Source organism: Chroicocephalus ridibundus, chromosome 4 (genome assembly GCF_963924245.1).
Source record: "Chroicocephalus ridibundus chromosome 4, bChrRid1.1, whole genome shotgun sequence".
Classification (NCBI taxonomy): Eukaryota; Metazoa; Chordata; class Aves; order Charadriiformes; family Laridae; genus Chroicocephalus; species Chroicocephalus ridibundus.
In genome coordinates this window covers 11,626,690-11,654,279 of record NC_086287.1, presented here as the reverse complement: position 1 = coordinate 11,654,279, position 27,590 = coordinate 11,626,690, and the positions used below count along the sequence as shown (strand labels likewise).

General features: G+C 41.1%; 1 protein-coding gene across 14 annotated transcripts in view; it reads left to right on the top strand.

Moving 5' to 3' along the window:
- The window catches only part of MICAL2 (microtubule associated monooxygenase, calponin and LIM domain containing 2), a 162,700-nt gene that overhangs the window by 20,753 nt on the left and 114,357 nt on the right, over positions 1-27,590 (top strand). For 9 of the 14 annotated variants that reach the window (XM_063331407.1, XM_063331406.1, XM_063331405.1 and 6 more), the window contains exon 2: positions 1,300-1,365. The exons of 1 other annotated variant lie outside the window; for it this stretch is intronic. The gene's annotated coding sequence lies outside the window, so the exon portion shown is untranslated. Of the gene's footprint in view, positions 1-1,299; positions 1,366-8,092; positions 8,163-8,291; positions 8,559-19,062; positions 19,137-27,590 lie in introns of those variants that run through there. 4 more of the 14 variants (XM_063331408.1, XM_063331396.1, XM_063331397.1 and 1 more) reach the window with 3 other exon arrangements.

Below are 27,590 nucleotides of genomic sequence, written 5' to 3'. Positions count from 1 at the left end.
GTTGACAAATTTGCAAATGCACAGGACCTTTTTTTTTTTTTAATTAAAGAATACCTTTTTTTTTTTATGCTGGCACTGGGACTGGAAAGCTATTGGCAGATGGTGCAACTCTAAAAAGGTCTCTTTAAGCTACGCTTGTTTGTTTAAAGTTGCTAACATGACATGTTCAAATACTAAATTATGGAGTTTGTAAAAATATTTTACAGGTTGTCAGGAACAATATTGCTTGTGCTGTGATCCAGTGAGATCACGTGAAGTAAGAAAACCCAAGCAACAGAAAGGAGGCTGTTCAACAAGCTTTAGTGTTACCCTGGGAGCTGGTGGCAATCCATGAGGTGGCACCTCTCTGTCAAGAGCCAAGCCAACAGCCAAGTGGCGGTAGGAAACGTGGTGCTGCAAAGCCTGCCATCTCAGGGGCAGGAGGCAGTAGGGGCTGAATTACCTGCAACATCTTTGAAATCTCCAAAGCTTATGGCAGGGAGGAGAATGACCATGGCCTTATTCCACACATGGTCTCAGCGTGTCAAATGCTTGCCGTAAAACCTCATTTGCTGTGCCAGGTGGGCTATAGCACTTGTCTTCCCTCTCATAAGCAGCGTTGAAGAGGGTTGTGTCCTCCTGAGCCACTTTGAGTTTGGCAGATGGGTTTCGGTAGCACTGATGTCTGCGCATGGCCTGCCTCTGGGAGCGGAGGCATTGCGTAAGGCTGAGCTCTTCCCGATACATTTATGGAAAACTGACAATGCTGGAAAGGGTCCAGTTTAACTGGGAAAACTGAAGTTGACTAAGCTTGAATAACATAATTATCACATAAGGTTAAAGAGGTAAATGGCTTTAGGCCCCATTTAAGAAACCAGGAATGAAAAGGGTGGAAACAGGAATAAGCTGCTTTTTTTCTGTGATCAGATAAGAAAGAGAAATCTTCAGTGCTGCTGTAGCTGGATGTAAAATAAAAAACTGAAGTGGCAGTGGGTAGTTAAAAAGCAATTAAACTTTCAAGAATATTCCTGAGTAGCAGTTTGAGAACACTGTTGTAATTTTTGCCCAGAAAGAATTCCAGTCTTTTGAGGATAATTTTCCTAGTGTTAAGGTAGTGATTGGAGACCTGTAACTCACAAATTTATAGCACCAGGTTTACGAAAAAGTCTCTTCTGCGCCTGTATGGTGGGTAGCTATCAATGCCATGAATAGCTTTAGCTTTAGCAGTTGTGTTGCTGTGCTGCTATTTGGCCCCTGGTGAGGACTGCAGAATCCTTGCTTTTTACAGATGTCTCGGTCTTTTTTTTTTGACTTTTGCAGTTGAGTGAGGTCAGAAGAAAAGTTGATGATGGCTCTAAACGAGCATACGATTGACTCCAGTGAAAGGTAGGAGGCTGGATAAAATTTTTTTTCTTACCAATAAGCATAGTAGTGAAAAATGTCAATATGCATATTTCATTGAGCATAATCACTTACCTCCTGAACCATGATAACCCAGTAATTTTGAACAAAGTTTATATATGCAAATATTTGTAACACATATAAATCAGATTGAAATGCAAACCTACAGGTAAACCAAATTTTTATATGCATTTAACACTTTTCTTGCTCAACTATATATAACCATAATATGCACAATTTCTGTGGAACTCTAGAGGTTCTTAATTATTCCACTCTTACTGAGTGTACATAGTATCCTTTGGAAAGCCATATCAACATTACCTTGAAGAAAGTAAAACTGAGTGTAAAAATGTCAGTGACATTAATTGACATTTCCTACAGAATCCAGAACATGGAAAGGAACTTTAGCAGTTGTAATTTTACATTGGCCAGAGTCCTAATTATGACATGACAGTAAAATTCACATTTGTTCTTCTTTGCCCAGACCACGAGTTTGCATTTCAGTTCCGCTGTAATAGTCTCCAAGTGCATCATGGCTACGTTTCATGTTTTTATATAAATGCTGGTTGTAAATGGCATTAGAAATGTTTAACTCATGTTTCTTAGCAACCTTATTTTTTAAACAAAGGGGGGTTGAATACATATAATTTATTTATTTTATGCCATCGAGACAGACAATAATGTATAACAGACAAAGATGATACCCAGCAGTTGCTGATTGTTTTCTATTATCTCCATAGAGCAAGTTAGAAACATTTGTGTTAGATAATTTAAAAAAAAAAAGACTACATCTTCTTCCCAGCCATTCCTTCCTGGCTAAGCATGGGAAGTGAGGTCATCTCTTCTCTAATACAGCATAATGCAGCACAGTAAATGATCAGTCACTAGAATCTCCCAAGCAAACTCTGGAATTGCCAAAGAAAGTACCTACTTCCCTGAGAATGAGAAAAAAGAGATTTAGCAGTAAACTTCAAACATGGGTTTGCTCCTGCATATGGAATCATATTCATTATTAACAATTACAATAGCACAGACTAACCAGAAGTGTTTAACTTAAAAATGAAGAATGAGAATCTGTGAAACCGGAAGCATGGCAATTAGAAGTGGTGTGGTTTCATGCTTGAGCTAGGCAAGTACGTCTGAGTGTTCAGCTGTCTGAGAAAAAAGTAATTTCCCTAAAATATCACCAGAGACTATCTCTGCACTTAGACTTATCATGATGGTCCTCACTGGTTCAAACTATCTGTCATTCTTCCATTAATGACACTCAGGGAAGACTTTGTTCAGTAACACCCACAAAACATAAATAACATTTAATTAAATAAAGTCTCTGCTAAGATTTAATATGCTAACATCAAAGCATCTGGAAAGTGATCTTTGTCTCTGACAGAAGGTTTCCCACAGACAAGAAATAATGTCAGGTTCTTGCTGACAACACATACAGAATGGTTAATTTGTATTAAGCATTTACAGAAGATTCCCTTCATTCACTGAGAGTCACTCTAGGAACTACTTTAATGAAGGTATTTGCTAAATACACAAGTCTCTTTTGTTGGTTTTGTTGGTTTTGGGGTTTTTTTTTCAGAAAATTTCCCCAGCATCTCTATCACAGATCACTATATTTTCCCCCTGATATAATCTGAAGCAAATTAGCCGTCTATTTTGCAATGTGACATCCTTTAAGCAGCTGACAGTTACCGGCTCATGCAGCTGTTTTAGCACCCTAACAAAGCAGAATCTATTTACCAGCTGTACACAGCCCGTAATCATTTGGCTTGAAAGACTGTGTGTTAACTTAAATTTCTTTATCACTTTAGCTGACATTTAAGTTTCACTTTGCTCTGCAAAGTCTTAATCTGAAATCAAGTATGACCAAAGTCAGAGTCCGTTTTCAGGGAAGGTGTTAGCACAGCGGTGCAGGAAGGAAATCTTATCAGCTTTGTTGAGCTTGGTCGGTTAGTTTTACAGAGAGTCGTTTGTCAGCAGAATCCAAAGCAGCAAAGCTGCAAGTACTAGCTAGGAAAATGAGGCCTGATCCGAAGCCTTTTGGAATCCCTGCAAAACAATGTTTAATTACTTGATCCTTTTCTCTCTGAAGTCAGTGAGATGTTGACATTTATTTCACCAAGTAGCTCTATGCCTTTGATATTTTCTTGTATGTATTTCACAGAGTAGTGACTCCTGCAAATCAAAGCAGAATCAAAACTGTATCTGAGCACACAAACCCAAATGTCAGAAATGAAAATATAAAATACCTGTGGAATAAAGCCCTTAGGGCACTGACAACTTAGCATTACTAAAATGAAGACTTTTAGTGCAATAATTATGATATTCCTTAGGGAAAATATCCAAATATGTCCCTGTGGAAGACTAAATCTTTTAACAGCTGACTAAAAGACTGTTTACAACAAGGACGGGGGGGGGGAAAAAAAGGCAACTATTTATAATAATGATTTATTGTACCTTTCATAATGTCCACCTTATTTGATTATCTGTCAAATCTTTTCAAAATTCAAATATACTTTACAAAATGATATGTGCCCCAGGAGAAGTTTCAAACTTTTTAAGGTTCTGGTTGTTGCTTTTCAGAACTCAAAAAATGTTTCCATGATTTATAATTACAACATCACCAAAGCTGACATTATCCCTTACACAAAGTAAAATAACACTGAGATGTCACTTATATGGGACTATAATTTTATGCCTTACTAAAATGAGAGTTATCCTACAGAGCATGAGGCTCATTTCTTCTGCCTTCAAATAAGGAATTTTTTGATTTGTGAAATGAAGTTTTTGAAGAGGCTGGTTCTGGCAAACTGGGTACTCTCTATGTGAGACTGCAGTTATCAAAGTGTCTTAGGTAATGAATCAGTTAATATTGAATGATACTGGGAGCAAGAGATCATCCGGTGCTCAGATTTGGTGTATTATTAGAAATTTCACATCAGTAAAATCCTTTTTAGCTTCAGGGAGATTTAACCAGCGAAGACATGTGATCCAAAGAGTGAAAATTTCCTAGATTTGTGTCAGTAACCTGCATCAGATATGGTCTATCTCCTTTTTTGTTCAAGTAACAGAGAAAAAATTCACATAAGGGAAAAAAAAAACTAAAAAAAAAATAAATCCCACCCCCACCCATGCCCAAAACCCAAACAAAAGAATATTTGTGTTGAAGAAAGAAGGACTAATGTTACCAACTGGCCAGGTGTGCTGTGGGAGAGTTTGTTAGAGCTTGCCCTCTTAAAGGGTAGAGGCAACACAGCGCAAATACAAATCCTGGCAGTTGTGTGCCAATGTGGGAGAGCCCTACTACTGTTACTGCAGCACAAGCAGTGAGTGTGTGAGAAATTGCTAATATGAGGAAGGTAGGGTGATGAAGGACCCATCCCCAAACTTCCCTAACAAATGAACCTGTAGTCATCTGTGGGAAGAGGGCTACAAAATTAGCTAGGTGTGTTTTGTTTGTACTTCTGCCTAGGTTTTTAATGAAGAAAAAAGGATCCTGTGGAATAGTTTAAATATTCATTATTTACCAATGAACCAAAGTGTTTTGAACTGTTCTTCAATAGACATGTATAAATCTGTTAATGTGTTTAGAAACTTGAACAGAAATGTTGCTCAGAAGGTGTCTCTCACTACAATAGTTCCATTAAATGCTAGGAGTATTATGTGATACATTCAGGATCTAGTAGGAAGGGTTATTTCCTGCACATGTGGTAAGAAAATCCAGCTATTCCAGGCTCCAGGAAAATTATATGCTCCCACATAAAGAATTCAGTTTCCTTTCTTCAGATCTATTTTCTTTTCCGCAATCTATAAAGCAAAATTCCTTTAGGAGAGCCACTCTAATGGCTTTATATGTTAATTTAAAACAAAAAGCATTACTGCAGGAAGAGAATATGAAAATTTGTATTTAACCACTGATTCTCACCGGAGCTGAATATGATGACAAACTTCAAACCAAGAGCAGGAAAATGCTACCCATAATGGCCTTTCGTGTGATGTAGTAGAACGTCAAGGTTTTATGCTCATCTGAGGGTTTCACCCTCATAAGCCCCCATAAGGTAAAGAAGTCTTACTACTTTCACCCTATAGATCACGAACTGATATACACCATGTTAACGTGAATTCTCAAAGTCATAAAGGACATGAGGGGCGGAGGAGGGAGTTCAGCGTGGTCGCCTGAGACCCAGGCTGCAACACAACAACCAGACCATCTCTTGTATAAAAAAGTTCAGTTAACTTTGAAGAAATCCACAGATAATCAGAAAAGATCAGACAGGTTGTTTAAATACCACAAGAAGGGCTTTTATTGTGTTGGATATGTAGATAGTATTACATTTACAAGAATTTGAATAGATAGGCTTGCACATGTCAGGAAAGGGAGCACTACATAATGAGCCACAGTGAGGGGATGGACATCCTACGGCGGAGTTAGGAGGCATGGCTTTACACTAGTTGATAAGGCTGGATTGTCTTTCATAAGGGCTATTCTTATTCCTTTTTCCTACCCTTTCAACGGGCGAGAACAGGCTAGGACTCAACAAAAAAAAATTTACAAAGCAGCTGCACTGTTAAAAATAATGAGTTGGGAGCTTGGTCTTGCTGCACAGCACCCAGGGAAGTTGCTATTTCCCTTTATGGTTGTGTGTCCCATGCTTCACAGAAGCAAGGGTAGGCTAGGGTAGCCAACAGAGCCACATGTAATGCCAAATTTGTGGTTCTTGACTAGCGTTTATTAATCTAATCTTTACTGAAGTGTGTTCATCTTAGCCCAGAGTGATTAGACTGTATCTTAGTTATGTTTTCCTTTGGAGAGAGGTAGGTGTGACTGAATAAAGAATTTCTTAATTCTGGTTAAGTAACATCTAATGAAACATAATTTTAAAAGATGGTTATGATAACAGTTAAGATCAGTGATTGTGAACTATACATTAATCTTTTGGCCATTTTCAAAGCTCAAATACTTAAGTACAAACGGTAAATATCCTGATTATATTTATTAGAACAGCAAGGTCCCTGGTGGTCTTCATGCAGCCCCTGACATGTCTCCCTAGGGAGCGCATAAAAATTTTGGAAGGACTTGGCAGGAGAAGGTTATCTTTTTATGGACTTAGTAACTTTTTCTGAGAGGAGTGGAGGGCAGAGGACAGCTAGTAAAGGTGAAGAGATATATGGGAGGCCAGTGCTGTAAGCATCTTTCCTAACCAAGAAGGAACGTCTTTCCTAAAGAAGGAAGTTTTGGACTATTTCCCAGGAGGGGTTAAATTCTTTTTGACTTTGTATTTTCTGGGTTCTCTGTGGAGGAACCTTGCTTTCATGTAGTGCTCAATGGTGGACTGAAACTGGGAAGACTTTGTACAAATCATATAGATATTATTTCTTTCATACGCACATCCCCCTTTGCTAACTACAGATCACTCGTGCTGGAAGTTCGCCAAGAGCATTTTCTCATTCCTTGTTCTTGCTTTCCTCAAGGCTGCTAAAGAAGATAGTCCTTTAGATAACAGAGAAATGGTATGCACCATTATTTCTATATTCTAGCTTTTATCACTTTGAGGAAAAAGTACATTTAATCTCCCAAAGTTAAATAAGCAGATAAACATACTGCAGTTCAAAAGTTAATGACTGAGTAAAAGTTGGGTTCAGCCAAACACGATGCAAGAATCTAGAAGACAAATTTCAACCCAAATGAGAGGCCTTTTCCACAACAAAATGCTTACCTTGAGGTCGACAAATTATTTTAGAGTTGGTTAAATGCCTGGCTCATTAGAGATTGTGTTACATTCAGCTGTGCATGGATAAATAGGGCCACATTCACACTTGTTTTCTCTCCATGTTTTCCAAAGCAACTTTAAGTTTGGCTCAGAGCAGGCAAGTGTGAAAAAGGTCAGGTAGCTCATGTCATATCAGATGAGGGTCCCGCTCCCTTCTTCTGCCACAGCCTTCTTCAAGGTCACTTAAGGTGTAGTGTCTGTGGCACATGTCAAAATATTTATGAATATTTAAAGTTACCTAAATGTAGGCCTGCTGAGGTTTTTAACAAACTTTTAGGTTGGTAGATAGGAGCTTTAGCTGCGGAGCATTTTAGGCTTCATGTTGCAGCAGTTCAAGTGAATCCTGATTGTTTGTTTTTTTTATAAAACTTCACTTGTACTGTTAGCAAGGTGTTGTTAATAAAAGTCAAGGAGTTGTAGTGTAAAAGTGCTGTTAGCTACATGAGTTGTCGATCTTGAACGTTCTTTCCAGTGGTTTTTAATTTGCTTCATCTTCTTAAATCTCCTGAATACGTGACAACCTTTAAGCTTCCCCAAATACAGAACGATAAAAGAATCGTTTCTGAGTTCCCTATTTCTCGCTCTGCCGGATGCGCTGACACACACCCCGCTTCCCCAGTGTCCAGGTGGCATCTCCTCCGTCGCCCCGACGGTGTCGCAGCGCGGGGCGGCAGCGGGGGAGGCCGCTCAGGGCCGGACCCCGGCCACAGGTGAGCCCCCGCCTCCAGCCGGGGGTCGGCACCCACCGGCACAGGGCACGGCCGGTCGTGACGAGCCACGAGGGGGCGTGGGAAAAAGAAAAATAATAATAATAAAAAAATCATGATTAGGGGCGGAGGGGAAATGCACCTTGCTCGAACGCAAGGACGCCCGGCGGCGGCTCGCACGGGGCTGGGGCGACCGGCCCGCCCCCGCCCGCCCCGGCCCGCCGGCCCCGCCCCACCCCGAGCCGCGCCGCGCCGAGCCGAGCCGCGGGCAGCATGCGGAGCGCCGCCGCCGCCAGCGGTAGGTCCGCGGGGCGGGGGGCGCGGGGCCGCGGGCGGAGCAGGTGCGGGGGGCCGGAGGGTCCCTCCGCGGGTGAGGGCACCCGGAGCCGGGCTGTCCCTTCCGCAAGTGGCGGCGCTCGGGGCCGCGGCGTTTCCCTTCGCGGGCGGCTGGCGAGCGGCTGAGCGCGGAGGGTTGACCGGCTGGCGAGCGGCAGGGCGGGCGGCAGGTCGCTGCGCCCGACAGCCTGGGCTTTACGCGTCGCGTTTCAGTTCTTGCCGGCCGTGTCCCTGTGGGGGCTGAGGGCTGTACCTGTCCCCTGCGCGTTCGTGGCAACGAAGGGTAACTCCGTGGGCTCGCTCCTCTCGTGCTGTGTCGGAGGGCGACGCTGGAAAAGTAAAAATAATCTTGGGCTTCGTAAGTACCTTGCGATTAAGGCAGCAAAATGCTTTCCAAACGTGTTACAACACTGAAGTGGGCTATTAGTTTGGACGCGTCTTAATGAGTGTGTTAATCAGCGTAACATCCTTCTCTGCTCACCTTTTGGGCTAATTGAATATGGCATCTGTTGGGTTTCTCTTTGCTTGCTTTGAAGTATGTGTTAAGCTATGATAGTAATTGTCTTGTCATGTTCACTACGTTCTTAATGTGTAAATTCAGCATGTGACTCGAATTCAGATAGTTGGCTGTGGGTTGGCTTGAAGACTGATGATTGTAGATTTATTTGCCCCTAGGCTTATAGGGTTGAACCAGCATCAAAAAGTTTTAAGTTCTCTCTCAAGCTTATCGGAAAAGATCTGGAGGTCTCTGTTGACTTTAAAAACCGTTTACAATTGGCAACCTTGCTGATACTTTCAGCCAAAATGCGATCTGAGTGTGGAAACCAAACTATATTCCTGTATCTAAAGATGGTTCCTGCAGGTCAAAGCTGAGGCGCGTTGGCACGGTCAGGAAACTTCACGTGAGTGTGGACTTATGTTTTGGGCTTGGTTGGTTTTTTTTTTGTTTGTTTGTTTGTGGTTTTTTTGCCTTAGAGACTCTAAATCTTGTCATAAGGTGGAGCAGTGCAGTCTCGTGCTGCCAGGCCCGGCTGGGGTGTAGCTGCCCCCCTTCTGACTCTGCTGTTGGTTTTGAGGAAGTTCTTAATCTCTCTGTGACTCAGTGTTCTAATCTTTAAAATGGCTTAATAAGACTTGTCACGCTTGCCTCCCAGGGATATTAACATCTAATTGATGTTCATGAAGTGCCTTGATCTGGGAGAAAAGAGGGCATCTTGGTTCCCTCATTTCACCACTCCATACTGGTTGCTAATTGTATTACATGGATGGAAAACAGATTATCCAACAACCAAACTGGAATTCATGTCTGTTATCATTTACACAAGCACTGTAAAGGGTATGTCCATGTAAGCTTAGTTTGAAGTATTTGGGTATTTCTCTAAATACAGTGGGTTTTATGCTTTCTGGAGCATGCATCTGAAAAACGCACTTCTAAAATACTGTACTGAAGCATCAGCAACCTTTTGCTCCTAACTGTATAGCTATTATGTAGTTTTTCCTCTGTGTATGTGAGGTCAGTAAACCTTTTGAAAATTAAAATGATGTTGACTCACTTAACACTCAACACATCCTTAATCTTAGTCTTACTCAGACTGAATCTTATGTTCAGTCTCAGTTTTTGTCATGTTTCGCTTCTTTAGAAACTTGAAAAGCATACCATGATTTTACAATTCTTTGCTTGAAAATACAAGTTGTCAAAATACAAGTCCTGTATTTATCTATGTAACTATTTTACTTGCTGTCCAAAGCAGTAATTAGCCACTTTACTCCCCTGACTTGAATCTCGCCCCACCTCCTCCTTATCGCTGCTGCCTCCCCCCGCGGGCAAAGATAGCAGAGCCCGCAGTGGCAATAGCGCAGGGCTGGGGTGATGGGGTCACCGGCAACGTACACCAGAAGACATCAGTATTCCATAAATTAGCTGGTGTGAATGGACACACCTGCTTACAGCACAGGTGAAATGGTCTTTTTCAGCTAAAGCCTTCGGTTGAGAAATTCTCAGTCCTTTTCCTACATCTTGGTTTCTCCATACCGCAAGGCTGTGTGCTGGGACGCCACTTTATGACTCGGCTGAGCGGCCAGGTACCAGCACATTCGACTCACACGTTTTATTCAGTTCTCCTTTTCAAGATTGTTGCTGCAAAACTTGTATTATCCCTTACATTAAATACACCTGTCAAGTTGATACCTGAGATGTAAAGGCTTTAAAATGCTGCTTGACATCAGTTAGTGCTGTTCTCTTCATGTTACTAGAAAAGACATTGGAGATGCAGCTTATATGAAGTGGAGAAACGAAGTTTTGATGGGAAACTGAAGGATGCTGCATCCAAATTCCTCATGCCATGTGGCCTGCAGCAGGTGACGTGACTTTTACTACCCTATCTGTAAAACTAGGTGAATTATTGGCAAACCACTGAAGTGTACAGAAATGAGAAGTCCTCTCTGTTTGAAACTCTGAATATATTTTTTTTTTCCTCAGTTGCCTTAACATTACTCTAAAGTTGCACGGCAGTAAAATATCCCTGATATTGGGGTGGTGGTTACACTGCTCTTTGTGAGGAGTTCAGGTTTCCTTCAGTTTTGTTTAGAATCTAGAAGTATGAATGATCTGAAAAAGATTTTGTTTTTTCTAAGATATTCTGAAGCAGAGTTTTCTTGTCTGGTGTCCACGTCCCATTCCTTGTGGAGAAGAGAGAGCCTATTTTTTGGCTAGAGATGTTCTTTAAGTGTAAGAAACCATAAACCAAGAGAGGTGATTTCTATCCAGTTTCTCTGTGAGTATGTTTTAAGTCTTTCACCTCTCTTAGCACGTACCTTGTATCTGCTCCAGCTGCCTCACTGCTCTGGTATTTTATAATTAGTATCTTGAAAACTCAAGGGAAAACTTTCAAATGCTATATGTTTCCCATTGGGACTCTTACACGTGGCTGTAACATTTGTTGTGAGTCCTTGGTAACGTGTATCTGTTCCTCAGGAGTCTCGGTTTGATTCCCCTGGTGTCAGCAGAAAAACTCTGTTTTCTAGTGGAAGAGGCTTTGCTTCTTAGGGGCATGGTGTGTTTTGATGCCCTTAAAATGAAGACAATTTCAGATGACTGAAATTGAGGTCTGCGTCCCCATACGGTCCTTGTGTTTTCTCAGCTTGCTTGCATGTTGTATCCCGGGCCAACGAGCTACGGGAAGGGCTTTGTATGGCTGTACAGGCAGCCTGGCACACATGTATCTGTATAATATACATTTAGTGTGTGCATTTTGTACGTGAGCAAATCGTTTCTTTGATAATGCATTTGCTCTTCAAGCTCGTTCCGCGTGAGCAGTCCGTTAATTTGAAGAATGCAGCCTCTGCTCTGTGTCTGGCACCCCAGCTGGGAAGGGATGGCACGCTGTTGGCTTTGCTCATCACTAGGACCAGGTTTAGAGGTGTTTATGCTGCAAATTGACTTCTTCAGAAGTAGTATTAGTAGTTCAGCGTATTCCAGCAGGGTACGTTAGACTGTTTCCAGAAAATACAGATATTCTAAATTGAGGCTGTTAAGTGTCCACTGATTCAGTGACTGTGCAGATACATAGTTAATATTGTATTGTGACACATTCTGGAGATTGCTGGGTTTATTTTTGACATGGAGAAGATGACTAAGAATAACTCTTTCATCTATGCATAGTTACGTTTACAAGCAAGTAAAAACTTCCCCAAAATGATCTTTAGTCATATTTAGACTCTTAGTTCCATGAAAGGAAGAAAATTCTGACTGGTGCTTAAATCTGGGCTGCGTGTGCTACCAAGCCCCGTTCCTACTCTGAGCTGCCATTTGGTGAGGGGTTATTTTTTGGGGGGGTTTGTTTTATTATCTCCTCCAAATTTTTGTGGGCAATCTACTGTGCGGGGAGGGGAGCAAGAGAAGACCCATTCTTTGTTGGGAAAGGTAGACCCTAGCACAACACAAATTATGATAGATGCTATTGCCCTAGCATATATTCAGTCCTCATTCTGACTATTTTTCAGTGTTCTAGTAACAACGATGTAACTAGGAGGAAAGTCTAAACTTGGGTTCTTTTCTCCTTGCTTTTTTCCTCCTAGAGCTGTGATGGTAAGATCTGGTGAGGAGGGAATAATTCTGAAGAACGGCCCGTGGGTTCAGAAATCACCTGCCTGCCTGTTTCTGGACACTTCCGCTACATTTTGTTAAGTGGTCCCTGAAAGCTTCATATTTGGGGCCTGACTCCTTCAGGCAGATGGTTTCTTGAATTGTGTGATGGGAATACGTGAATTAGACTTAAAGTTTTGTTCTTATCACTGACATCTCACCCGCACTGGTCTGGACAAACAATGCCAGCAGTTTCTCCACTTGCTACATTCAGCCAAGTGGGTATTACCAATTCAGTTTTTAAAATGACTGTGCCTGGCATTGTACGTGTGTGTTGTGGAGTTTTGGCTTCTTAAAAACCAGGTTCTTTGAATCCGTTAGTTCACAATAAATCCTTCTCAGACCTTTTAAGCTTGCAGCTTATTGCCTGTGTAGACTGCAGTAATGCCCAAGGGGGTGTTACAGTTAGTTCATCCTTCTGTGTAACTACCATAGCCAAGCATCAAAATAGAATTTCCAAAGCCACGTGAAATTTTTGTTGGGAATATGTGAGGATGTTTTATAATCAACTTTAAATAGTCTTTGGCAATTCAATTGCTTATTTTAACTCTTCTGTGTATTTTATGGTTTTTGTTTGTTGTTTTTTTCTTAAATATAGTTTTACTTTTGAAAGACTCAGTACATCAAAATACTGTTTGGTTCAGATAACATATTTTGCCATTTTTTTACCTGAATAACAACTCCAAAAGCCAAGTGGAAGGCTTTTAAATCTTCCAAGACATTTTTTCCTAGTCTACCATGTGCAAATCATATATGATGGAGTCCAGCTAAAAATTATTAACAGGGTTTGGTTTTTTTGTTTGTTTGTTTTAAAAAGCAAAGCAGAAAGTGGAGCAGGAGCAGAACGTGCATCTTCTTTTCTCTTTGAGAAGACTTGGGTTTGGCAGATAGTGGAATTTTTTTGCGCGTAATCGGATGAGAGTATATCGCGATAACTGTAATCTGTGTTATTGGCTGAGGTGAGTCCCATCTGTTAGTGGTGTCAGGGATGTGCAGTACCCTTGGCCTCTAAACTTGTGCACACAGGGAGCAGCACAGAAGGGTTTAGAGAAACAATTGCAGTCTCTGAAGGCAGTTGCTAAAAGCAAGGGAGAATTTCATAATGCAATGCAGTGTTCTCTGCTGACACCCTTTCCAGCTGAAAAAACCCCTCTGGTTAAACATTACCTTTAATGAACTTTACAAGATAGTGGGTAGGGTTTTTTTTTTTTTCTGCTTACTCATAAGATCAGCTTCTTTATGTACAGGATCACGTATTGTATGTACTTGTTATCAGGCTGTTTATTATGAATTTTGTTTATATTCTCTCACCTTGTGCTGTGCTGGCTAATAATTTTAAGTAGCAATCTGAACCGATTAGGAGAAAGTTCTAGGCTTGTGTTGCAGGAAGTAATAGGGCTTGAGTTCATGGTAGTAAGCGTGTAGTCAGTGCTGATTTTATTATTTTATTTATTTACTTTAAGTATTCTTGTCATTGTCCCTTCACTTCAGCTGTGGAACTGGCACAGTGTATAGTTGTACACTTGAATCTCCATTGCTTTGCTCCTGTTAGAGGTTGTAAAGGAGTCAGCCTCCTGAGAACAGAACTTACTTCTCCAGGTCTCACTTCCATCCTTGCTGGACTGAAGGAACTGCTGATGAAATGTGATATTTGGGCTTGGATAATTTATGTGAATGAGTTCTCTTTCAGATCCAAACTCCTAGCCTTCTGACCAGTATTTGGTCTTCCCCTTTACTGAGTGCTAAGGATTCCTATGGTTGCCACCTCTGCAACCATTTCTATCAGTTCGAAAAATCGTTTAAGTAATTGCACGACTGTAGGATGAGAATAATATTGAAGTCTGGAGCCATTTTTCAGATTTCAGAGTTTTGCCTCATAAGATGAATGCTGAATCTAGGTTCCTTACATTTCCGTCTATAGATTTTTTAAAAAGTAACAGCTGACACTCCTCTGTACATTGTTTGTGTTCAGAACATTAATGTGGTTGAATGAATATCAGAAATGTGCACGTGTTTAAGGCTGGGAAACAAGCTCCATAAATATGAACTATCGGTGCATGCTCAAAACTGAATTCAGTGGATGTAACCAAATACCTCTTGCTGTAGTTACTCTCTGAAACACTGCCCTTGCACCAAGTCAACATCAGGTGTCCTAGCAAAAGCATTAGGAAGAATAAGGCTTGCATAGAGAACTAAATACATCCCAACAGCGAACCTGGTAAGACAAAAGAAACCGTCTTTCTGTTGTTCTGATGGGGGGTGTATGTGAGAGGGGAGAAGGATTAGGGTGGTTGATTTTATTTCCTGGAAATGAATAGCATACGTTTTTCAGTGCATAAAACGGATATTACTCAGTTTGTGACCTGCTTCCTAGTAAAAGTGTCTTGAAGTGGGGATTGGTTTAAATCTGTTGCCTGCATTCCTGACATGCAGTATTGTGTGATGCTATCTTGTCGCAGAGGCATGCAATGTGCCATGATGTATAAATAACCCTGTGTGTCAAAGGTAATTTGAGACCAATGTGCCAAATATTTAATGAAGCGCTGGGTCTTGTTCTGGGTACCTGGTATATATTTGGGAGTAGGTATCTGAGCTGAAAGTGCAGTGGAAGGGTGATGAGTAATGTAATACTCCCCAGCACGTACTGCAGAGCTACTGGGTATGGTACAGTAAGACACAACCAGCGCTACAGGTCAGCCGCATCTTATCAGTAACTTTGGTGCTTAGATAAGTGGACAGGAAGAATAGGTTAATGTGCTCTATGCCAACCTGCTTTGTGCATGTTGTGGGGAAAAAAAATTGCCTTTAGTAGCCTCTGTGGAGTAATTTTAATAAATACTTCCCATATCGATTTTCAAGATAAATATGGAATAGCATACAGAGGGGAGTGGCTTTATTCCTTCGGGAGCACCGCTTCTCCCCTGGAGGTGGACTCAGCAGGATGCCGATCTCCGGCAGTTCAGCACGCTTTGTGCTTTGATGCAGAGTTGGGGTGTTCTGGGGCTGACGGCAGCCCTGCGAGGGAGATGGCTTTGGGAGGTGGGAAGCAGCGGGTGCTGGCATGGGAAGGAGGAGCTGTGCTGAGCACCAGGAGTTTGGCAGAGGCCGGGGTGTGGGTGGCAGCGGTGGATGCTGGCCCCTTTCTCGGAGGAGAAGGTTTCTCCCTGTGTTTCCTACTGATCCGGGAATCTGGGAGTTTTCCTCTGTGTATTTATGTGGGAGAGATCCACAATGTCTTTATCTTATACTTGCCTATGCAAAAATACAAAGGGCATGGTTATTTTCTTTCTCTCCGCTTTATTTTTTACTGAGGAAGGAGTTGTGATTGTTTCCTGAATGCAGGCATATTGAGGGCTCCAGCAATATTTCTAGTGCTGTTTCATGACAAACGCAGAAGCTTGATAGTATCTTAAGGCCGCCTTTATGCATTCATTTAAATATATACCACCAAATCTGTATATAGCCACTGCTTTAGCTACTACCTGACTTAATGAATGGATTGATGTTATTAGTAACTTTGGTGTAGAAGCATCTTCAAGCTCAGTTATGGAGTCAAAATGTTTGTCTCCCATTTATTTTATGTTTATCATGCATTAATACAGAACAAAAGGAATTACGCAGCTATTTCAGAGCAAGGTGAGACATTTTTGTGTGTTGTTCACAGTGCTTTCCTCTTACAAAGGTAAGTCCAAGGTTCAACCTGACATTCAGTAAAATACGCAAATGACTTAACACTGTGTTTGACAGAGTTTCTTGACTCAGCTTTTTCTAACGGAGCATTTGTATGCATCCTTCAGATGGTCAGGTAAAGCCGGTAGTTCTACAAAGCAGCATCAATATGAAACTCCTTTGCCCTTTGAGGTAAAGCTTTGTGGGTTCTTTGACAAGTAGAACATTCAACAGGACATAACTGACCCAGAACTTAATAGGATACATGTTCCTAAGGTGATCTGGCTTGCTTGAACTCTCAAGCCAGTATAACTACAAACACTGGCTTCTGGAAAATAGCTGTAAAATTATTTAAGCGTCACTTTTAGTTGACTGATTTCTATGATAAATAAAGGAATGGCATATATAGTGTAGCAGGTCCGCATCTGCATACAAGTTTTAATTTAGAAATAAATATTGATGCGGATACATCAGGGGTTTTTCACTCTAATTGTTCTAGCACACAGAGAGACTGTGAAACACTACTTTTCAGTTTTATTTGCTCTATTAAAGTAACGTACAGACTAGCAAAGACCTGCAAGGCTTTCCTTGTCTGTCTGCTGAATTTGCTGTCGTGTAGCCAATATGCTAACCCGTATGCAAAGTTTATTGAAAATGTGTGTGAGAGAGAATTATTGGTACTTCTACAAAGTAGAAAGCAAACTTACTTCATTGCTTTGTCTGGCTTTCCTACTGGGTATCAACAGACTTTGTAAGGTTGTGATCAGTGCTTCTGATGAGTTCACGGAAGCCCTCATTGCATTTATTTTTAATGACTGTTTCTTTAATGAGAAAAATACACCCTTGTCATACTAAGAAGCAGCTCATGTTTTGAATCCAAATTTTCTACTTTCCTTATGGGTTTTGTCTGTTGTCTAATGTTTTGCTGGGATATTATGCCAGCAGCAGGGCTGAAATTAATGTGTGTTTTAGTTTTGGAAGAGGAAGTGAAGCCAAGCAGTGTTTTCTTCCTTTGTCTGATGATTCCATTATGATTTTAATGATTATTCTGCTTTCTTGGGGGAGGATATCCAGAAGAGAGGGAGCTTTTTTCTGCCAGTTCTGTGGAGTTTAAAATGAAAAATAATTGATTGTTCTAGACCCAGTCATTAGAAACTAGTATTGACAACATAAGTATTACCTCTCCCAATTAGAATTAAGCAAGAAAGGCAACATTTACATTAATTATTTATTTATCTTACAGGCCTGTATTCACCTGAGTTGTCTCTGTCAAGTGTATCTGCAGTCACCTCTCTAGTTTTAGAAACAGGATCCTAATTTCTAATACTACTTACCTGGTACATTTTAATCTTAAATAGAGTATTAATAGTCATTATCCTGTGTGAATAATTTGTTTCGTATCTTGTGGTGTGTTTGTCTCTTGCTAAGGCTTCTTAAACTTCATTTGCAATGTTCTGTCTTTTTCCATAGTTACAGATTGGTGGGAGGGGGGAGATAAGAAGAAATTACCTTTATTTTCAAATTGATGGTTGAGTATTGACATACCCAAATACATGCTTAGTCATGTGCTGTGATGCTGATGAGTTTCGCTTGGCACACCCCAGCAGATGCAGTCCCTCCCCTGTTTTCAGCAGAGCCATCTTCTCTGGTGCAATTGTAGATGACTGGATTTGTTTTACAGCACTGACACAGTGTAATGATAACCTTGCTGATGCTAAGGGGAGGTGGAAACAGCTGAACTTTTTGCTTGTATAGCATGTTTAAAAATTTCACTCAAGATATCGTGACTTGAAGGTTTTCGTTACTGTCACTTACAAAACTGTCAGGAGCTTCTGCAAGAAAGTGTCAAAGTCACAGTGAGACTTGGGCCACAGGTTCTTTTTTTCTTCCACCAAAATTGTATTTTAGTTGCTAATTCAGTTGGGGTGGCTTTTTTTGTTGTTGGTTTTTTTTTTGCCTTTACCTGTTTTTTCTCTCCTCTAAGGCTATATTGTAGATTCTTACTGCTTTTGATTAAAACTCCAGCAGTAAAATTTTCAGCTTTAAGCTGTGAGACGCGCTGCTGTGCAACCTCATAGTGATCAGAAAAATAGGATGTAGGCAAGAATGTAAAGAAATCCATTTGGGAACTCCTGTGGTAATTGTGTTGGAAACTGTTGCTAATAATCTGGGTTTTCTGTCTGGGAAATATAAGCATGTTGGATTTATTGTTCTTCTTAACGTGTAAAGTATCTGTGCCTGGGAGGTTACAGCAGTGTGCCAGAGTCTGGATGGACTCTTGACTCTGTGAAGGCAGCGCCTGCGAGCGCAGGCCACTTTCTCTGCCTGCTGGGGCATTTTGTAGGTCCAGAGAAGTGGAGTCACGTTAGCAGTGGCTGTGCTGAACGCCCTTGGTTGAGATGCTTGCCCCTGCCTGTCGGGCATATGCCTTAATCTGATTTACTAATCTGACCTTTTAACCTGCTGATGATTAATAGAGCTCTGCCAGAGCACTGTGAGACGCGGTTACTCTGGGGTGGCCCTGAAAGTAAAGGTCTGCCATGAGGTAAAAGGAGTAATCAAGTAAGTGTAGCTGCCCCAACTGCAAGAAGATGGGCTGTGAGGGGCCTGTGCAAAGCTGTCAGCTTCTGTTTTTAGACAGGAAGGGTGCTTTCTGCCTGATGTTGCACTGACCCATTTAGGATATAGTCTGACCTGAAAATGCCGAGGTGAAGTGTTCACGTGTTGCTGTGCACTGCCTGCCAAGATGCCTTGGAGAAATACGCTCTGTAAAAGTTGATTCATAATTAGTTGATGCACTGGATATTAGGAATCCAATGGTGTGCTGCCTTCTGCATTTTTTTATAGTAATATCTTTTAGACCCAATGTATATAATCAAAGCAGTGTTTCATATGCACATCCTATGGGCAACAACAGGAGAGATTGTGGCGGCCACTCATGTAACTCAACATCTGCAATTTACAACTCTACAATCTTTAGTGTCCTTTTATGTAAACGTATGGCATCTTTTGTTGCAGTGAAAAAGAAAAAGCTAATAATTTGAAGAATCCTATCATGTCAATCATAGAAAGCTAGGAATAAACTGTTCTGGGTGTCATCGATGTGCTGCATTACAGCATCTGGTAAGCAAAGAGTTGCTAAGGCTTTTGAATTTTCCTTTGGGTGTTTGTGTTGCTCCCACAGAGTCAGCGTGCTGGTTGTGTCCACTGGCAGGACTGGCAGTCAGCAGTAGGAAGAGCCTCTGCTATGTGTGGTGGGGTGAGGAGGACTTTGGATCATGGAGCACAGATAAACCATCATATGAAATACGATGAAAGAGTTTTTCATGAAAAGCCCCACATCATTAAATGGCAGCAGGAGCCCTGGGATACACGCTCACAAAACAAAATCACTGTAATATATTTGGATCTGCATGTGTGTGGTTTTAAATGTGTCAGTTTAAGGTAGCAGGTTAATCTGGCTAGAAGGGAGCCCATTTTCCCTAGATGCAGACATCGGTATGTCTGATGGACCTTGTTTGAAAGGAATTCTCTGAAGTTGATAGCATCAGTGGAGACATCAAGCTCAGTCTAGCTTTGATAGAAACATGAGGTCTGATAGCCCTCTCATCCTGCTTAGCTGGACCAGGCACCAGAAAACAACAAGGAGACATTGATGTTCAAAGCCTTTGCTATGATAATCTGTGCTACACACAGAGGAGGTTCTGTAGTATTTGAACTTAATGTATTTCTAGCAATCTTTGCTTGGCAGGAATGAGGGCGGGGGTAGAAACTCCCATGTTGTGCCTTGAAGAAATGGACTGATTCTGCTACTGTTGCAGTCGCTTCCCAGCTCCTTTCACAAGGATTTCTGATTTAGCAATGCATTATGGAAATCTCTTGACTGGCATACAAGACTTTTTCATGCTGCTGTGCTTTTAATTTTTTTTTCCTTTCTTTTTCTCCTTTGGCTATTGGTCTGGGAGTTTTAAGTAGTATCTAGCTGTAGTGTGACTTGCATGCAAAAGGAAGTGCTGTTCCTTGAAAATTTTGCTTCCAGAGCTGATACAAGTTCCCTTTAAACTTGTTCCATGCATCTTCCACTCCAGGTTATTTCATTTGAGGTTTAGTTTGTATGTTGATTCAGGTTTTTTCGAGGGAGTGAGCTCATACTATGGAAGTGGTATCCATTTGGGTCTGGTGTGCCAACAGTCCAAAACTTCTGGTGTATACCTTTTTTCTTCTTTTTTTCTTCTCTCCATGCAGTAACTGTACAATACCTGAAACTCAATTGTGGTCACATGCCTGTGGGCGCAGCATGTACTGAAGAACCTGTTTTTAACTTCAGTTCAAAATTGAAAGGGGAAATACTATATCATAGTTCAGCTTTTACTTCAGAAAATAACGTTGTTTTCCTTTGCTTTATACAGTTTATCACATGCTTATTCTCTGGTAATCCAAGTAGCAGTTCTAAGCAACTGTTGGGGGGAAGAAAAAATATGTATCATGTATCTTTTAAAAAAAAAAAAAAAAAAGTCCATGTCCCAGCTGGAAAGAAAAGCTGAGAGCAAAAAGTACCCAACAGTACCTCTAAAGCTCTTTTTTCTTTTCTCTCCTCCCACCCCAATGCTTTGCAAAGATGAAAGGTACTACATGATCTTTAGGGGTGTTTATGCCAGTTTGTTTGTTTTTTTTTTTTACAGCAGAGTAGTGAGTAGTGCTGCGTGGGGGTCCCTCAGATGCTCATCCCTAACCAGGGTCTGTCATTGTGCTGTGATGGGGGCAATGGCAGAATTTGGTCTGGTCCAAACACAGATCTGCCCTCCTCTGTCTGTGCCTGTCCATCAACAGCCACCTCCATGCAGCTGCCTCCGCCAAAAGTCAGGCTCAGTATGGCAATGGCAGAGCGAGATGCCAAATGCAGGTTGCTGCAGTCTGTAATTAAATGGCTAAGGAAGTGCAATGCAAGTAAAGTCTAGTTCTGTGGGTTTATGAACACTCAGAGTCCCGTGTAGTGAGCTCCAAGGAGGTACTGCTTTTGACAGATCCTGCAACAAAGCCTATGCTGTTCTGTGCGTATAGCTCTTGGGGCACTGGTTGCATTAGTATTTAATCACAATGGTAATACAGCCACTGTATTAGGGCATTGGCTGGTTCTTTATTCGTAGTAAACTAAAGCTTGATAACTGGAGTGCAGATAAAGATCTGGTTGCACATTTCAGTGAAATAAAAGCAATATTGTTTACCTGTATGCAGAAGAAAGGGAGGAATCTGTGCTAATGTAAAACCAGAGAGAAGTCCAAGCCAATATGATGTCCTGGGCTCAGTAACAAAACTTTTTTTTTTTTTAAATCATATTTTTAAAGTGGAGAACTTAACAATATTTCCTTTGTGAATAACTTTCATCCAGAAAATTTTCTCTCTATCCTTTTTCTGATGGTCAATTCTGTGTTTTCCTTCATGGTCTCTGTAAGTTGGGGGATATTAAAATTGTTTGAATGATATATGAAGGAACTGTAATAACGAAATACATCTTCATGTCTTCAGTTGGTTTTCTTTATGTAAGCACATTGGATGAAACAAATTTGGGTTTTCTTCTGATCGGAAGTTGAGTAAAAACTTTCAGTCTTCCCCCGTGTTTGAAAACCCTCAGCTCTGGGGACCGTGCAGGGGCCGTGGGCAGCCCACGGCAGTGGGGTGAGGGCACAGCCACCCCACAGCAGTGGGGTGAGGGCACAGCTGCCCCGCACCTTCCCCAGCGCGGCCCTGGAGGGCCGGTAGCGCTGAGGCACCAGCCAGCAGACATCCAACCGGTGGGCAGAGGCTGGGCTGTGTTAAAGCAAAACTGAATTGACCCAAGATGTTTCTGTAAACCACTTTCCTTCCTAAATTGTTGTTTGCTCTATCAAAGCCAGCTATAATCAGGACCTTGTGTACCAGCCGCTCTGCAAACCCTGAACCAGTTAATCCTTTCTCTCTGAAAATTACAGACTGTTTGAGAGTTGGGGTACCAAAGCAGCTTTAACTCCGTCGCCCTGTAGCTGTAGGAAGGGGAAGAAACACAATGCCTTTAATCTACTGTGGTACTGCAAACATTACTCTGAAACAAGCAACACGTAATCGCCACGTGGCATCATTTGAGGATCCCCAAAACAGCTGTAGATGTTACGTGTAACCTCATGTTAGTATATGGGAGTGAAACAGTAACACAGTCTTAAAACTTTCTGGATATATCTAACATATCTGCAATATTCTTACGCTTACACATGCTCAACTCTATAAAAGCACTGTTAATGTTGACTTACAGATGTGTATGTGTTGATGTTGGCCATAGCCTCCTACAGATGCATTCTTTCATTAAGAAATTTTGGATCTTCTATACAGTAAAGCGAATGTTAGGACCAGATGACAGTGAGAAAAGTAATTTTTTAGAAAAAATTGGCATTGTTCTTTGCCTTGGCACTTCAGAAGTGCCTGCGTTCCTACAGTGTCTGCCCACTTACATGCAGTGAAGTACAGGTACATGGAAAAATAAATATTCCAAATGAAAGAATGACTAATGAAGAGTCTGATGATAATATCTTCTAGGTATTTTTGCGTAGGCCATTCTCCTTGGAAGGTGATTGGAAGCAAATGGTCAGTGTTGCATAAAGACTTTAATATGAGAAGGTGCATCCACCTCTGACCTTCAATATTGTTGACAGGACTAACATAGAGGATTTAAACCTCAGCCTTTCGGAACCAGGCTATGTGATGAACAATTACTTTTAAGTAGTGCTTTTTTGGTGTTTCTCATTTTCTAGTAAACTTTTCTGTGCTGGAGAAAATGAGTCATAATTTAATTCTGACTATATCTCAGCTTGCCTTGTGAAAACAGTGATGCATTTGTCATCTGTCCTGTTATTGGTTAATGACGTTCTGCCCTCAGAGTCTTTTTTTGAAGGGGCTGCTTCCTAACGTTTTATTCCCACTGTTAGGTTGTTGTTTTTTTTTCAGATGGATTTTGCCAAAATACTGTTTTGAGATGTATTTTGTTGTTTGACTGAGAGGATTTTTCTGCAGCAGAAATGGATGTTGTTTTTGTAACTCTCTTGGAATCTTTATTTGGTTTTTTTATACTTTGTTTTTCTTCATTTTTTTGGGAAGTCAAGGCTGAAAGAGGATAGAAATTGTCCTGCACATTTTCTTCCAAAAATACTGTTTCTACGTTCAGAAATGATGTCTTTTCTAGTCTCTTCTGGTAATTACGGGTCCGGTTTACAAGGACAAAGAAAGAGAACAGATGTAAAGCAATCTCAGTAGCTTGCTTTCTTTTTTGTCTTCTCACATAAATGTTCTCTGGAGCAGAGTTTGGTGTTTAACCTAAATTTTGTGGTTTTCCACCACCCTCTGGCTGACTTGCCTGGGTGTGGCTTTACAATTCTCCAGTGTTGTTCAGCAGCTCGTATTTGGTGACATTTGGTGACATTGCTCTAACCAAGGAGCCTATCGTTCACAACTCAGAACTACTTTGGGGTGGATTTTATTTTTTTTAATTCTTTTTCTTCATTAACTTATTTGTGGTTTTCATGGATTTCAGTGTGACTGATAACACTAAGACCCCAATAAGCCACAGGAAGCATTGTGTGCTAGCTTCTATTAAAAAAGTTACAACAACTGAATCTGTTGATTCGTAAAAGCGTGTGTGGTGTGTGTATACAAATGAAATATTGCCTGGAACGTTTTATTTCTTTGATTGGCAATGCAATAGTGTCTGTGTTTTCAGTGGATTAATCGTGGTTACTGGTCTGTAAGTCTGATGTCTGTAGATGTCATACAGCTTTGCCAAATGAATTATTGCAGCCTGGAGCCCTTGGGGTCTTGCAGCCCTTGTGCTGACTGTTTCTTCCTCAGCTCTTGGGTAATTGCCGCAGCCCTAATAATGAGAGGGACACATACTGGAGAAAAAACATATAACCAGAGATCCACACTTGGAAAGACAATGTGAAACATACTCTGGAGAGCTTTTGGCATGTATTCTGTAAAAACTAACATTGGTGCTGTTCTTTTTCTTCCCCCAAGACATATCCTGGGCAGTTTGCTTCAGCACAGCCATAATTTCATATTTTTTGCTTAAAAAAAACCCAAACAAACATTAATTTCCTTTCTTACAGAAATCCTGAGTGGATACAAAAGACAATCTTATTTTGGTATCCCCTGTTCTCTGGTCCCTCACTGGTAGGCACTTTCTGGTGTCTCCAGCAGATGTCTTTGGTCAGGTTGAGTACCAGCAGTGCTGATCACCTTTCTCTGCTCTGTAGCCCCTTTGGGTCAAGAGTGACCCCAGTAGAGGGACAGGCTGTATCTGGGCACCAAGACTGGTGCCCCCCTTTGCCCTGTGCTCCCTGCTGGGGGCCACCAGCTGCCTAAAAATGGGGTGGCACCTCCTTGGGCACTGCCAGCATTGGCAGTCTTGCATTGCTGTGTGAATTCATAGCCTATCTTGCTGCCCCATCCTTCTGGGTTATCCCCGTTCTCAAAGTGACATGAGCTGACGTTATTTCCATGATTGCTGACTGAGAGAGTCTGCTTTTTCCTGCTTCATGCGTTTATTCATTTTTCATGGTGTATTTACCTCCATAATTATGTCCCTGGGCATACAAAGGGAAAGCTGTACTAGAGGAACTGCTGCTGCCAAATGTGGCTCAATTTTGTTGGTATAGCTGCATCTGTACCGGGATTTTGCTGATACAGCTCTGTCAGCTAGTGGGTATGTGTTTTTTTCGTGCTCCTCACAGGCACAGTTGTGCCATCGAAGTTTTCCCTGTGACCTGGGGGTGAGGAGCAGAAAGGAGGACACAGGGCTGTGAGAGGAAGTGGGATGTAGAAGCACCCACCGGCAGCTGGGCAGGGGCGGTGCCGGAGTTCCCTCTCCATCATCCTCTCGTGTTGTCCGCCCCTGCTCAATGCACTTGGCCCTGCTGCCTCCCTGCTGGAGGTGATTTTGGTGATGGTAAACAGGATATTACTTACTTTCTCAATTAGTCTGGCCCAATGTCCTAACATCCTATTGAAAGCAGAAAATCTTGTGCTAATCAAAAACCAACCACCCCCCTGCTTGTTCTGTGCTTAACTTTTGTATGTCTGCTGTTCCAGTTTGTGAGCTTGAAATTGTAACTGTCACTATAGGAAGAGAAAGGCGGGATTTTTGAAGAGCTTAAAGTTTGTCCTTTTATTTATTTTCGCTGACAGTCTTTTCATAACATCTTTCTAACTTAAATGGCAGGTGCCTTTTCTTAAGAGGTACACTTACTTGCTGGCTAATGTCCTTATGGTATACTTTTTTCCTTTGCTCTTGTGATCCTAACCTAGGAGAACATCAGCATAAACTTTCTACTGTTGTTCATATTGTGTTTCTAATCTACTACAACAGAGCTGAAAAGTGTTCTTTCTTGTAACCAGTCTAAACAGGAGTCAGGTTTTAATATCTTGTTTATGAATAATGTTAACCCCTAATGATTGTGGCTTAATCGTCTGCAGTTAGCTTTGAATATGTAGATTATATGGAAAGTTAGGACCGTTTAATGGAGCTTTTAGCACCCCTGTTAGAAATAATAATTTTTAAATACTCACTGTAACCTGCATAGAATAAAAATTGGACTAGAGACATTCTTCCTCAAAAGCTTTGGACTTAAAAGTTTAGAGTTACAATTTCCAGTAGCATAGGTACAACACCATTACTTTAAAAAAAAAAAAAAAAAAAAAAAAAAAGAAAATTTCTTTATTTTACAACTCACTCATCAGAAACGCATCCCTATTTCTGATCAGTATTTCTTATGAGCAGTTTAAGTATATGCTGCATACAGAAGCCTGGAAAACTATGTATTGTCATTCATTTGAAATACTTGTGCCTGTGCTTTGTGAAATGAGCATCGGTGGGTTTTAGTGATGCTCACAGGACAGGACTTTCTGTGCAGGCAGCAGAATGGTGTGAACTCTGTGATTGCCAGGTTTCTGTTCTCCGTTATCTGAAATTTGGGTTACAAGGGTGGCTGAGCGGCAAAGCTAGTGCAGTGTGGCTTGGGGTCCACCGGTGGCAGAGGCAGATGATGTTTGAGCCTCCATCTCTGGGATTACGCGTGTGGCCCCTCGGGCAGCATCCCATGCTTTACCCATGCCAACACTGAACGTTTGCACGAATGGAGACATATGCAAGCTGCTGCCTTGTGTGGTTGATCTCATTTTACTTGTCAGTGTCTTAGTGTATTCCCATAGTAAAACTGGAAAGCTCAGGCCAGTAACATCATGAAACAAACTGGACTATATTTGAAGCCTTCAACTTTAAAATGTGTGGAATGTAACTTAGTCTGTGTGGTAGATAAAAATTCTCCAGATAGGTCATTTTATTTTATGATTCCTATGAACATTATCTGAAATATTCACTGCAAAGTGTCAGTGTACTTGTGCTCATGCTTCCAGCTATATTTTATTGTGGGGTGATTCCAGATGTAGCAGGTTAAATCGGCACAGCAGCACTTGTTGGAAGGCTTATGTTTGAAATGTCTCATATAACTTCGGCAAAACAGGCTGATAGCGTGTACGGTAACCTTGTAAGTTCATAGGCACAGAGTGTCTCAGTAGGAACTGTTTTGAATTCCATACTTGGCCTGAAAAGTTATTTTGCAGGAGTTCTGTGGAAGTCAGCTTTTATAAAAATACAGAAAAGTAATCTGGCTGTTTATAAAGAGAGACCATTTGCGAGGCTTTGTTCAGAAGCAGTTTATGCTCATTGATGTTTCTATTAGGATTGTGCATCTTAAGAAATGTGTTTTCTGTTTGTCACCAATAGAAAACAATTATGTTAGGCAAATGTACTTTCGTGTTTTTTAATGACTTTTACAAGCAAAGCAAGGGAGAGCCTCAGTTGTTACCAGAATCACATTTAAAAATTTTTTTTCCTTTTATGTCAGTTCTAGGAAAACATGCAAAGAAACCAAACCACCAAAAAGCTGTTTCCTCCAGATCGAAATATTTATATTTAAAATGGTCACCACGAAAACAAAGTACTTAATGTGAGTAGAAACTAAATTGAAAAACCTAGAAGATCCTGTAACACAGCCAGTCTCACTTGCAAATTTCACCTATTGTAATGGTATTGAGATTTTTAAACAGCTATGTTAGGGAAGACACAGCAGAAATACTCCAGTTTTTATTGATGACGAGGAAGGCCAAAGTAAATGATTACTACAGATGCTGCAGAATCCAGTCTTTCTTTTCTTTTCATGTTTCTAGCCTTAAGCAAACAATAAATGTATTGTATCCTGCATGCCAAACTGAAGTCTGAAGAAAAATAATTTATTTCCAGTAAACATGGCAGAATTAGGGCTGTATTGAAAGTGGAATCAGGATTAGTGGTATTGAAATGTGAAGAATTTAATTCTCTTCCAATCTCCCTGAGGAATGTGTTCTCAAATATTAGAAACAGAGCATTAAGGGGCTAAGGAAGGACTTAAGTGCTGCAAGTTTGAATTAAAATTAGGGTTGTTCTCTCTCCAGTGGGACAATTAAGTCAAAAAAGGTTTTTAATTTTTTGAGTATTGTACCTCAAAGCAATGTTGA